The sequence below is a fragment of the Cuculus canorus genome, chromosome Z (assembly GCF_017976375.1).
Source record: "Cuculus canorus isolate bCucCan1 chromosome Z, bCucCan1.pri, whole genome shotgun sequence".
In the NCBI taxonomy this organism is placed as follows: domain Eukaryota; kingdom Metazoa; phylum Chordata; class Aves; order Cuculiformes; family Cuculidae; genus Cuculus; species Cuculus canorus.
Genome location: NC_071441.1, coordinates 44,841,912 through 44,854,394, shown reverse-complemented (window position 1 = coordinate 44,854,394; position 12,483 = coordinate 44,841,912). Strand labels below are relative to the sequence as shown.

Here is a 12,483-nt window from a genome sequence, read left to right as displayed (position 1 = left end):
TACAGTTTGAATATGTAAGCAATGCACCTTTTAAGGTCAGTAAGCAAGCTGTCAGCTCCACTTTAGAGTGTATCTCACACAATTGAGGCCTGTGTCCTCTAGTCTCAGGAAAAAGAAGACAACTGGAATCCTCTCCTATTTTTCAAAATGGGTAACCTGCAACAATCAGCAGCCTTATTAAAAAAAAAAGGAGGAGGGGAAGCCATATCAGTTCATATCTATTTAGAAAATAAGGGAGGAACTATCAACAAAACGGCCTATTACCAAGATGTCTATTCTGTTAGACAACATATTAAAGACTTAGACTTTGAAGACAACATGAATTGCTTCTCAGAGGGAAAGAGGGGAAAAAAAAATAAGCAAAACTACTGACATATGTAAAGAATAATTAGAATGACTAGTGTTACAGCCTCATATAAGAAACTAAGTTCATTAATAATAGCAACAAATTAAAAATGTAAAGTAATTCCATATTAATCATTTGTCTGTTCTGTATCACTTCAGAGGAAAGCAAATTAGATAAATCATCATCAACTACTTTTTTATGATTATTAACATATTTGAAAAGGAGACATTCATACTTCAAGATACAAACTTGGCTAATACAATATGTCTTCCACGCTCCTCTGCAGAAAATGTTAACAGCTATCAGCTGAGAAAAAGTATGAGTTTACATGAACCCCACACCTGCTCTCGGGAAGGAGTCCCAACATTTCCGTGCTCCTAAAGCCTATCACCAAACAAAAGCTGAAAATCACTTTCATTATATAAAACAACCAAGTTCTTACCACCCCACTGAGAAAATCACACCAAACACGCTTTTCAAGTAACCACATGTACACTTAAGTGCACTGCCATAGGGGAAAAAAATGTGGATTAGACCTGAAGATCAGAAGCAAACAGAAGGTACAAAAAAATTCCAAGACATTAATGATGGCAAGCATATCATGAATAAGTTCCCGAGCCCCAGTTCTATGTGATTTTGACTCCACCTTAACCATAAAGACTACCTGCTATTTCAACATGTCGGGATCCAATCTGGGCAGTCCAGGGGTCGCTGGGGTAAGACCCAGAGTCTCCCCATAAAATTTATGGGTTCAGTGCCTGCCGGGACAAATGAAGTTAAAGTGATGCAAAACAATTGATCTAAGAAGGAATTTATTTGTACAGGCATTATTAGGTGTAAGATTGGCATTGGCTTCCTAAATCTGTGGTAAGGGAAAAGAAAGAAAGAGAGAAAGGGACAAGAGGGGAGAAAGAAAAAAAGTGTAAAGATATCACCTGGGCTCCAGTGCAATCAAACTCCCAGGACAGTGGGGCACTTCCCAGCCCTGTCTTATGAGCATTATTTATAGAATAAGGTCCAAGGGGGAAGAGAATCCTCATGCATCTGTGCAGTGATCCCACTGAAAGGTTCTGGAAACAAGTTTGTGGGTCCTAGGAGGGCTCCAGGGTCCTTGGTGAGTCTGAGGTACAGTTCTGCCCTGCTCACACCACCCGCAGGATTGCAGCACGGCAGTTCTTGCTAGCATGCACAGCTGCACTTCCTGCAAGGTAAGGTCAGCACTGAAGGACACTGCCTCTTTGCTGCAGGCTCAACAGCCACAAAACAAATTACCTAAGGCAAACCATTTGAGTAGCAAGAATCAGTCTCTGACACACTACAAGTACACTAAGAAATTAAAAAACTATTTATTAAAAAGTTTAAAGTTTATCTCACACTTATGAGCTTGCAAATGTCAGTTGAAATATTATCTGAGTTGATCAAGCAAGCAATTGAAAACCTGGTCGGGTTTTTTCAGCTGCTGGGCTCCCATGAAAGCAGGACAACACCTACCTTGAGAAAAATTTCAGTATCCTACAGAAGTGCCAGTATCTGTTTTTGCTGTTTAGGTCTCACTCTCAAAAAGACACTTTTACCATAATACCACATAGTACCATAGAAAAAGGAGAAAGAGCATGTTTACAAGCTACTAGATTTCTCTGAACAATCCTGAATGAAGTAACATCCTCCTGCTTAGACTACTGACACTTTCCACACATACAATCACTCGATGTTAGTAATCTCATACAAACTGGAATTAATCTGCAAGAATACACTATGTCCAAGCAAGATTAGCCAGCTTGCTTTAAACAACCTATATTTCTACTTTCTAGGCAAATCCATTTCCCTTCAATACCTTCTATTTGAAAATCGAGTATTTGAAAATCGAGGTGGTATCCTCCACAAATCGCATCTTCCCATCTCTCAAACAGCGTTATGTCAAAAAGAAAGTGAACTCAGAAACTTCCCAAACAAGTAATCTAACCTTAAAAAGAAAACCAACAGAAGTCCAAAACTGCCTTTGAATACACATTGACAAGCAATCTTGCAGCTTAGATGCATGGAAGTGGTCAGACAACAGAATAAAGCACTGAGCAATCTGGTCTGACCTCATAGCTTATTCTGCTTTGAGCACTTGGATCACATTGTCTGATATCTGTTCCAACATGAAAGATGCTACGATCCTATGAACTTATTATTATTCTATCTTTGTCTACCCATGCAAGCTGAATTTCTTACGATTTTGACCCCTCTCAAGTTGCTCATTATTTCAAGCAACGGTTATTCAGCCATAATCACATATACATCAACTCAATGAAGTTAGCACGAGCTCAAAGTCTAAAATTGGTTGCTTTGAAAATAAAACTGGCAGAATCGGATTGAGGTTAAAGTCACACACACCAGCTTGAAGTAGTAGTAGGAGGGGATGATAAATTTACTTTTCCAAAGCACTAACTAGGTCAGTACCTTCTTGCATAAAATTTTAGAAATCAAAATAAAACAAAAACATATCTCAAGGTTGAGACATCTTTGTTACAGAAACTCTATAAACTCACTAGGCTGTAAGAAGAAGCTAGTAGTAAAAGCAACCCTCTTCAATTAGTTGAGACTATTTGAATGTGCCTCATTTTATAATGTGACCTATCAGTCATTGCATACTCAAGAGCTTCTGAATCTTTCACTGGATCACAGCCAAGCTCAGAAGCAGAAGTCTCAAAGTTGACCTACACAAAAGCAGGGAACTTCAGAGGACAGACCAAAACCTGAATATTTACAATATCGTTTTCTGAACCTAGTAGCCCCTTTTTCACAGTTGTATACTGCAAACCTTAGGCTCCTTAGGTCTGCTAACCTCCATGGCAGTTAGCACAGTTTAATTTTTAGAATGCCAAAGCCAAGCAAGGGAACTATAGGACACAGAAGTTCACTAGTTCATCCTCACAGAGTCATCTGCTCAAACAGTAACTTACTACATCAAGTAATCTCAAATAAATTTTAACAACTACATAAGTTTGAGACTTCTGACGCACTGACTCAACAGCAACATTTGATGAAAAATTAGTTTCTCACCCTTTACCTAGCTAACAAATAAACTAGAGCTTTTGCCCTTAAAATCATGTTGCCTGAATAGAAGGAAGTTACTCTAACTCCTTGGTTCTATCATCACAAAACACCCCTCAACTACAGTATTTTTTCTAAGAAAAAAAAACAAAAAAAACCAAAACAAAAAACCAAAGCAAAACAACAAAACACACCAACCTAAGCCTCACCTGTTTTTACAGCTATTAAAAAATGCCCAAAAAGTGGCCTCTCAGCAGCTTACATGGATTCTTAGGATAATGTACATTGGAAGTAACATCCAAACTCTAATCCAAACCTCCAAAGCTCTAACCTCTAATTCAAACTTCTGCTCAAAGTAGGCTCACTTCAATTGAGTTGCTGTGGGCCTACACCTGCTGTACTCAGAAAACCTTCAAGAATGGAAATTCCACAGCCTCTCTAGGCAACGTATTTCAGGGCCTGACCACTCAGTACACTTGCTCTCTCATAGGAACATCCTGTGCTGCAACTTATGTGCGATGCATCTAATCCTACAAGCGTGCACTTCGAAGAATATTGCAGCACCACCCTCTTGATTTCTCTCCACAGATGCTCTGGAAACAGCAACATTCCCTTATTCTTAGCATCATTTTCTTTAGGACCTTTCTAAACACAGCATAAAACCCAGCAGCACCAGAATCTCAGTCAATAGCTGAAAAGCCCCTTTTAACCCAAGTTGTTAGTGCTTTACATTGGGAATTATTTTTTAGTCAGAACAGAAAAAATGACCACTGAACTGCTATACAGAAACAGGAAACCTTCTGAAGTTTGAGACTCAAGTCATGCCTAAAACAGAATTAAGAGGTCTTGTTTAAAAATCAAACCAAAGCAGACACCAAAACAAAGCAAAACAAAAAAAAAAAAACTCAACCCCCAACAAAACCCCACACACAACACAAGAGCCCTGAAAAGACTGAGTTAGAGCTATCGTTCTCTTTGAAAGACAAACAAAGTGTACTTTCCTGAAATCTATCACTTATGATTCCTGAGATGGATGGGAGACATAATAGCAGAGCTATCCAATTCAATCTTGAAGAGTCTGCTTTCCTAACAGCTGTAAACCAACAAATTTTTCAGAAACATACCGTGATGGAGAGAGAAGAGGCAGAATCCTTCAGTGCTTGAACGTGAAACCCCAAACAAACGAAATATGCCAAACATCCAGCTAATATGCAAAAATGATCACCTGCATAAAGATTAGTATTTCTTCATCTTGGTTCCAACTGACATTATTTTATAACACACTGCTGGCATGGGGTCAGCCTCTCTATGTCTAGTAAACCTTACATCACACCAGGAGGAAGTCACTGAGGAAAATTAAGGGCATCTGTACTAGATGCCTGATTAAAAACGAAGCAAAGAAACAAAAAACCCACACATGCAGTCAGGAAAGGTTTGCAGGGGATATGCACATACAAGTCAACTGGTTTTGCTCATGCTATACTTCATCCACTAAGGTAGTGTTCTGTTAAGATGATCAAGCAAAACCAGAAGGTATTATTACAGATCTCCTGTGTCACCAATAAGACAAGCCTGAATGTCTCTAATACAAGTTTCCAGAAAGACTTCAGCACTGAAAACTGCTATTCATGCAAGATCAGAGGATCAGCAGAGGGTCTCCTTAGAAATATGGCCTTATAAATCATATATACACTAGTCAGTAATGTTTTGGCCTACATGAGGCATACCTCTTAAAACAGCATTTCTTTTCAGATTCTGCCATCCAGAGACCTGAAAAGACAGAAAAATAATCTGAAAGTTAGCAACCAAAATTCCTTAAAAATCCAGCGGCCATAAATACATACTTTGCTCACTAAACTGACCTGAAAGTTTCCAAATACCTGTATTAATTTAAGATAACAGCAGAGCACAGGCACTTCTGAATAAGAAAAGAAAGGGGGAAGACACTGTCAGATCCTCAGGAAAAATGTAATACAGTCTCCTAGGAAATAACATAAGCAAGGAAAACTACTCAAGAATCTGAGTAGTACCGTCACTACCTGATGGCAAAATTAAAAGAAATTAATTATCTTCACAAAAGTTATGGAAAACAACCAAATAAATCATCAGAAACCTTCAAGCATAACCTATGAACTAGATTAGTCTGTAAGAAAATAAAAGATTTTGAAGATCCACAGCCTGATGAGTATTATTCTCAGTCTTCAAGCTGTCTTTGCAAGTAATCTGCTCTTTGTATCTTGTTTCCAAAAATACTTTCAACTAAATAATTTGTATCTCCAGAATCTCTAGATGTTTTCCAAAATAAAATTATATTTTAAAAAAAAGTCCTCTGCATCACCTTTAGCCAGACTATATTCTCATACAAACAGATTAGCTGTTTTAGCACTTTTTCATATCAAGTTGTTTCACACAAGATATATTCAGAAGTTACAGAGACAGGAAAAGAGTAGGACTACTGTCTTCCTGCTCCAAAAAATCAAAAGGCATAGGCTGCAGCAACTGATAGGATAGCTGTATTGCTAAAGGAATTATAAATACAATGCTACAACAAGATATTAATGATAGCATTATGTGAGAACTTCAGTACAGTGCAAATAATCTCCTAGAAATTCCACTGTGAACTTCTTTGACTGCATTCAAACAAAAAGCCTACTATTAACTGAAAGCAAGGTGGAGGTGCACAAGATACCATTTTTGGAAGCCACATAACCAGTCCTCACTGATGTAGTAAGCCCCTCATTTGGACAGGAGAAGAAACTCCAGAAGACTGTTACCACTAAAAAGATCTATTTCTGCAGCAAAAAGTAAGAACAGAGCAGCCAATGATACTGCTTGTGAAGAAACAGTCAGAGGCTTATCATCATTCCAAGAACACAACATAAACTTTCCAGTAACAGTATTTCAAAAGGAATTGTCATGTATCTTCCCTTACTACTACTGGAAAAGGACAAAGTAATACTAGTTCAGCTGGAAAGAGACCGTCAGCTTGTGAGGAAAAAGCCAACAACCAAGTTGGTCCTAGATCACCACCACATTCTTTATGTTCTGATTACAAGAAGACAGTGATGCACTATAAAAGAAAATTCAGTTCCTGTCTATATCTGGGCAGTTGTTAGGAGACTTGGGCAAGTGGATTGCTCTACTTATCCTGCACATTAACAAGCCAGAAGTGAGTACTAATATTCCAAAACAGATTCTCTTTAAAGGACTCTTCAACTGCTATAACCACTTATGATAACTTCAAATATTACAGAATCATTGAATTGTTAAGGTTGGAAAAGACCTTTAAGGTCATCAAGGCCAACCATCTAAACAATACCAACATGCTTACTACACCATGTCCTGAAGTGCCATATCCATGTATTTTTGAACCCCTCCAGAGATGGTGACTCCAACACTTCCCTAGGTAGCCTATTCCAATGATTCGCTACTCTTCTACTGAAGAAATTTTTCCTAATATCCAGTCTATGGCACAACTTGAGGCCATTTCCTCTCGTCCTATCACTTGTTACTTAGAAAAAGAGATCAGCATGAGATGGGTCCTGTTGTCCCCATTCCACTATGCTAATGCAGCACCTGACCACATACTCCTGGGTTCCTGCCTAACCCAATCCTGGCACAGCCAGATCAAACACCCCCACAGATGCATGTAAACACTGGTGAGACTGGGGAGCACAAACTTCCTTCTTCCAGAGGCGACAGAAAACTGGAGAGAGCTGGTCTTGGACTACAGTAGTTGTCCCAGACCAGAGAGCTGCGAGACTAGCTTGATCACTAGAATCCATCCCCAGATTGATCTCTCTACACAGCATCCTGTCTGCAGCACAGAGCAGCGACACAGAGGGTTTGATTTCTTTTCTAGTCTGTCTTCCCCTTGTGTGTGTCTCTGTCCAGAGAGCAGAAACAACCTCAAAGCAAATACTGTGTTCACACTGGCAGTTGCTCACCACCTCCTCAGCTCCCTACACAGAACAATGCAGCAGTTACTTTTCTGTAAAAGTCTTGAGTGACCATAAGGGGGAGAAACTGTAATTCTCACTTGTAGCACTTAGCTTTGTAAAGCAAAACAGGTGGTTACTCCCAGGAGACACAAATCCAGGACTGAAATGAACACCTGACGGGTTTACAAACCATTACAACCTTGCTCTGTTTTTTTTAAAAAACAGCAAATGTATTTTTCTTCTGCTGAAATACAGCATAATAATGTTAATTTGTTAAAAAAAAAGAAGTATACTTCTTACGGTGGGAGAACCTGAGAAGGAAGCCATACGTGGCAGATGCTAGTGATTTTGCTGAATAATTACTAAAATGTACTAAGGTCATACAACTGAAAGCTGAATGACAACAGTTACAGAAGCAGTAGGTATACCACAATTCAGAAGGACAAAGTCATTAAGATGAAAGACATTGCTGTAAGAACAAAACATTACAACAATGGAACTTGACTCAGACCCAAAAGCTAGCGTAGGAAAGAAAATTTTCAAATCTGATGCTTATGACTGCCCAGCCCAAGCTTCACACACTTCTGTCAGTAGCTGTATACAGTTAAAAGCCAGCAGACAAACCTAGGTCTACAACAAGCTCATCTACACTGTTGAGAAAAAGACAGTCCTTGCTATGGCAGTTAACTTATTTATTCTCAAAGACATAAAATGAATATTAATAAATTATTTAAATATTTGACTATTAATTTCTTAAATACTATTTAATATTTTCAATTTTAACAGACTATTCCACCTGATTTCACAAGCTGCACTAGCTGAACAGTCCTATCGACACCTCATTCCATCAAGACAGGACCCCAAAAAGACTCCTGACATTGTGACCACAACCATGTAAGCAGAGAACTAATGCCTTGGTAAAGGGAAGACTAATTCACACTGAAGCACCATTCAACTGAAGGCAGTATTGTATGGTCATGAAGCCAGCAATTACAAAGAAATACAAGCACAAAATTTGTGCCTCTTCAACTACCTGGATTAGAACATAAAAATGGCCTGTTATTGTAATCAATTGCAACAGAAAAATATGAGTTGTTACTGAACAGACACATCTCTATTCCAAAATGAAATTTATTCAGCAGTAATTTATTATACAATATCAAATGGGCCTAAAATAGATCAAAATTACTATGTCTAAGTGAAAGGAATTAAAAAACCCACCAGCTTAATATAAAGTACCCTGCAGTTCTACAATTCTTTCCACCACAGGACAAGACATTTGTAAGTTAGAAATTTATTTCAAGAGAAGTGGTGAAGTAGCCAACAGTCCTACCTTCTCTGCTAACAGGTCAATGCAGCCTATACAGTACTCTAGAGAAAGATGAGGATCTTACCTCGGATAAATAAATTAAGATGCAGGACACCTTTTTTTAAGAGATTGAAGGACAAAGTAAGCAGAATATTTGTGGTTGCTTTGGCTTGTGATGTCAAAGTGGGTTACTTCAACTTTGTCAATTTTATGTTATTGAATTTTTACTTTCGAACTTAATGTACCAGTCACATTAAAAAAGATAACAGCAACTTCAAACATACTAGCAGAAAGAAAGTTTTGCTGAGTTTATCAAAATAACAGAAGAAATTTTTTCTTCCAAAGTGAGTTTTAAAATACTGTAAAATTCAACCAAATTATTTTGTGTTGTGTTTGCAAAGCACTAGACAAGAAAACTCGCTACTAAAAATAAACTCTTTTGTAGAGCAGAAAGAAATATAGTTTAAGATTTAAATTTGCTTTAGGAAGCCAAGATATGATTAACAGTCCATGTGCAGCCTTTTATGACTTACTTCACCCACATAATTATACGTTAAGGCAGCAAATATATCCGTGTAGGCTTTTTATTACCACGCCAGTGATTTCTCACATCTCAGTGGAACTCCTCACAAGTCGGTTTTCCCATTTCTGCGAATGTATTACCACCACCAGATGGCACCAATGCCCTATCTTCAATTAAGCAACTCTATACCTTAAGAGAAGAGAAAAGGAGGACCTTCTTCCAAGCAGAAAAACTAATTAAAACCAACCTTTACTCACTTGTTGTCTCTGTCTTCTTCAAACAAAGACCTACTGAGCACAAATATAGCACATCGTTAGTTTAAATCCATACATGGTATTTTGACGTTATTGTGAAACCAGCACTACCTCCACAACACAGAGACCAGTATGGTTCCAGATGCATTTGTTCTGAGGCTTTTGTTGTTATTTTAAGTTTACCTTCTGTTGAGTGGAATATTGCATTTCAGTTCCGTGCTTATTTCATGGGTGTGCTGTGCAATTTGCAGACATCACACCACATATGAACTAACTGACAGTTCAGGTTTCTCCAGTTCCAATGGAAATGAAGGTATCAATTTTTCCACAAACAGCACACTACTTTTTTTCACTTTCCTGAATATTTGCCTCATTCTCACATTGCTAAAACACTACTAAAAACTGTTACGCAACTGGCCCCAAAGAAGGATTCAAAATCATCTAGTACTAACTCACAAAAATGAGAGCCATACTGTATTACAATACTCGTGCAAGAACAGCCACTGGCCTTCCACTCTATTTAGAATGATTGTTCTTTTCTTCTGCAAACATTCAGGAGTGATGATAGAGTTTCCATTGGTGAACACTGTGAAGCCAAAAGGCAGATTACTAAAGGAGACTTAAGGGAAAACCAGACTCTACCTGGGCCGAAAAGACATGATAGCATAAGCTCTAAGACCCCAGATCCAATTTGCAGTGAGTATAAGCATATATTCCCAGTACTCAGGCACACACACATAGCACAGGTATACAACACACATATAAGCAAACAAGTATCAACAGATCAACTAAGACACAGAGAGAACTCGCATAAACGCAAACACAAACAGCACCAACAGCCTCACCCCGTACTCTCTGGCTGAGAGGAATGGAGATTCACTAGCGAGAATCCCTACAGACATCTTGTAGCTGTTCCCTGGATCCCAGTCTCCAACGCTGCTCTCACCCAGCCATGCTTTCAAGGCCACTGCCTCACTCCCACTGCCAATACAGACTGTCTGGGGTCTGGTTGCTAGTATGCACACATGCACTGAGATCACTGGGACTCTCCCGCTCTCCCAGTAGCTTCCCTCTATACTATGGTCTCATACCCTGAGACACATACACAAAGATGTCTGAGACTCTACTGGTCTCCCCGCAGCCTGTCCCCTCCGGTCTTGCTGTCAGGGGAATACATTCAGCAGAAGCCTCATCCTTAAGAGCTCCAGAGATCCCATGGTGCCACTGGCAGACAGCCGACTCACTTGGTCACGCTAACAGCTAGCTCCTCCTCTGGTCTCCCAAGTCTGTCCACATCCTCTAGCAGACTAGCCTGGCTTGCTCTTCACTAACACTCACTCACTTACTGCAATTGTTGGCGCTATGGACAGGCTTCTGACACCCAGGCCCACCTCAGTGCCTAGCATTTGCCTTTGTTCACTCCAGTCTGTCCAGCTGCTGGCATTGTGGCTTGCAGTGGCCCATTCCAGCTGCAGAGTGCCCAGGCCCTCACCTGCTCCACTTCCTGGTACCAGGGATACAGGGGCCTTTGTGACCTGAAGTCCCACTTGTGTTGCTGCCATTAAAGTCCACTCATGCCACTCTCTCCAGTTGCTGGCACCTTCAGCCTTCCAACTCACAGACTGACTGCAGCTGCTGGCACTCAGGCTCCCAAAGACATTCCTGCACATGGAACGAGAGCACCTCTCACGCAGGAAAGTGTTAAAAAGGAATTTAAGAAAGCAAGACAAATGGAACTGATCAGACACAGGACATGACCAGGCACATGTACTGACCAGCCAATTATTTACACATTCTTGGCTTTTTAAATCACCTTGGCTGTTTTCCTATGTCTGTTCCTCCCAAAATTACCTACATGCCACCCTTTCCCCGCCTTTTGCTCCCCCTCAAGACATCCCGCATGTCCTTTGCAATCCCAAAATTAACTTAACCTGCACCCTACGTGTTCCATAAGCCTGGCAGCAACAACTGCAGTTCCAAAGGTGCTCCAGCACTGACACATAGTCATGGGTGTCAAGTCTGGACAACAGGGTTTATAACTTTCCAAGGACAGCCATGGTTACATTACTGTCATGGTTTAACCCCAGCTGGCAACTAAGCCCCTACACAGCCACTCACTCACCTCCTCCTTGTCCCAGGTGCGATGGGGATGGTAATGGATACAGAAAGTAAAACTTGTGGGTTGAGAGAAAGACAATTTAATAGGACTGCAAAAAGGTGAATGATACTAGAACATAAAAAATGCACAATACTCACCACCTAATAATAATAATAATGCTCACCACCCAATGACTGATGCCTAGCCCATTCCCAGGCTGCAATCACTGGTCCCAGCCAACTCTCCCCAGTTTATACACTCAGCGTGATGCTGTGTGCTATGGAGTATCCCTCAGCCAGTTTTAGTCAGCTGTCCTACCTATACCCCCTCCCAGCTTTCCAACAACAATGAAAAAACTACCTTATTTTGTGGACAGCAAGTAAAAGCCCCTTCAAGATAGATATATTAAAAATACAAGAGTATTACTATGTCCAGAAGAATACTGGAGAAAATTTTTTAAAACACCCCAAGGCTCGCAATCACGGTTTTAAACTATGTGAGTTGGGAATTCAAAGGGGTTTGTGTTAATTTTCTTTTCTAATACCAAGTCTTGGGTCTATAACTAGACAAGTAAGAGAGATGTTTCCTCTCTGTCTTCCTAGAATCACCTGTCAAACAAAATCCACTCTGTCTTAATTCTTCTATAGTAAGATTGCCTGTACATAGGAAGGATAACTTGATCTTCAGTATTACTCCACAAAAAGGAGTACATCTTACTATTCACAAGTCATTACACTTACGTTTTTAACAATTTATTCATGATCAAAAAAGTCAAAGCTAGGTGACTAGGCAAGTCAAGCAAAGCATGGATATGTCATCTATAGCCAACTGAAATAAAATCGTGTTTATTTTAGTGAATTTATACCATGACTAATGGTAACATCAGCCACCACATAATCAAAAACAAGGAAGAGACTAATATCACATCACTTTCATGAAAACACCCTTTGAAAACTACGAGGTAGTACTTATT

The 12,483-nt window shown here is 39.6% G+C and overlaps 1 protein-coding gene across 8 annotated transcripts in view; it reads right to left on the bottom strand.

The window, feature by feature from the left end:
• PCGF3 (polycomb group ring finger 3) overlaps positions 1-12,483 on the bottom strand; it is a 52,646-nt gene that overhangs the window by 25,687 nt on the left and 14,476 nt on the right. For 2 of the 8 annotated variants that reach the window (XM_054054344.1, XM_054054342.1), the window contains 2 exons: positions 5,113-5,155; positions 1,011-1,104 (listed from right to left, as the gene is read on the bottom strand). The exons of 2 other annotated variants lie outside the window; for them this stretch is intronic. The gene's annotated coding sequence lies outside the window, so the exon portion shown is untranslated. Of the gene's footprint in view, positions 1-27; positions 157-1,010; positions 1,105-1,281; positions 1,300-5,112; positions 5,156-12,483 lie in introns of those variants that run through there. 4 more of the 8 variants (XM_054054345.1, XM_054054341.1, XM_054054348.1 and 1 more) reach the window with 3 other exon arrangements.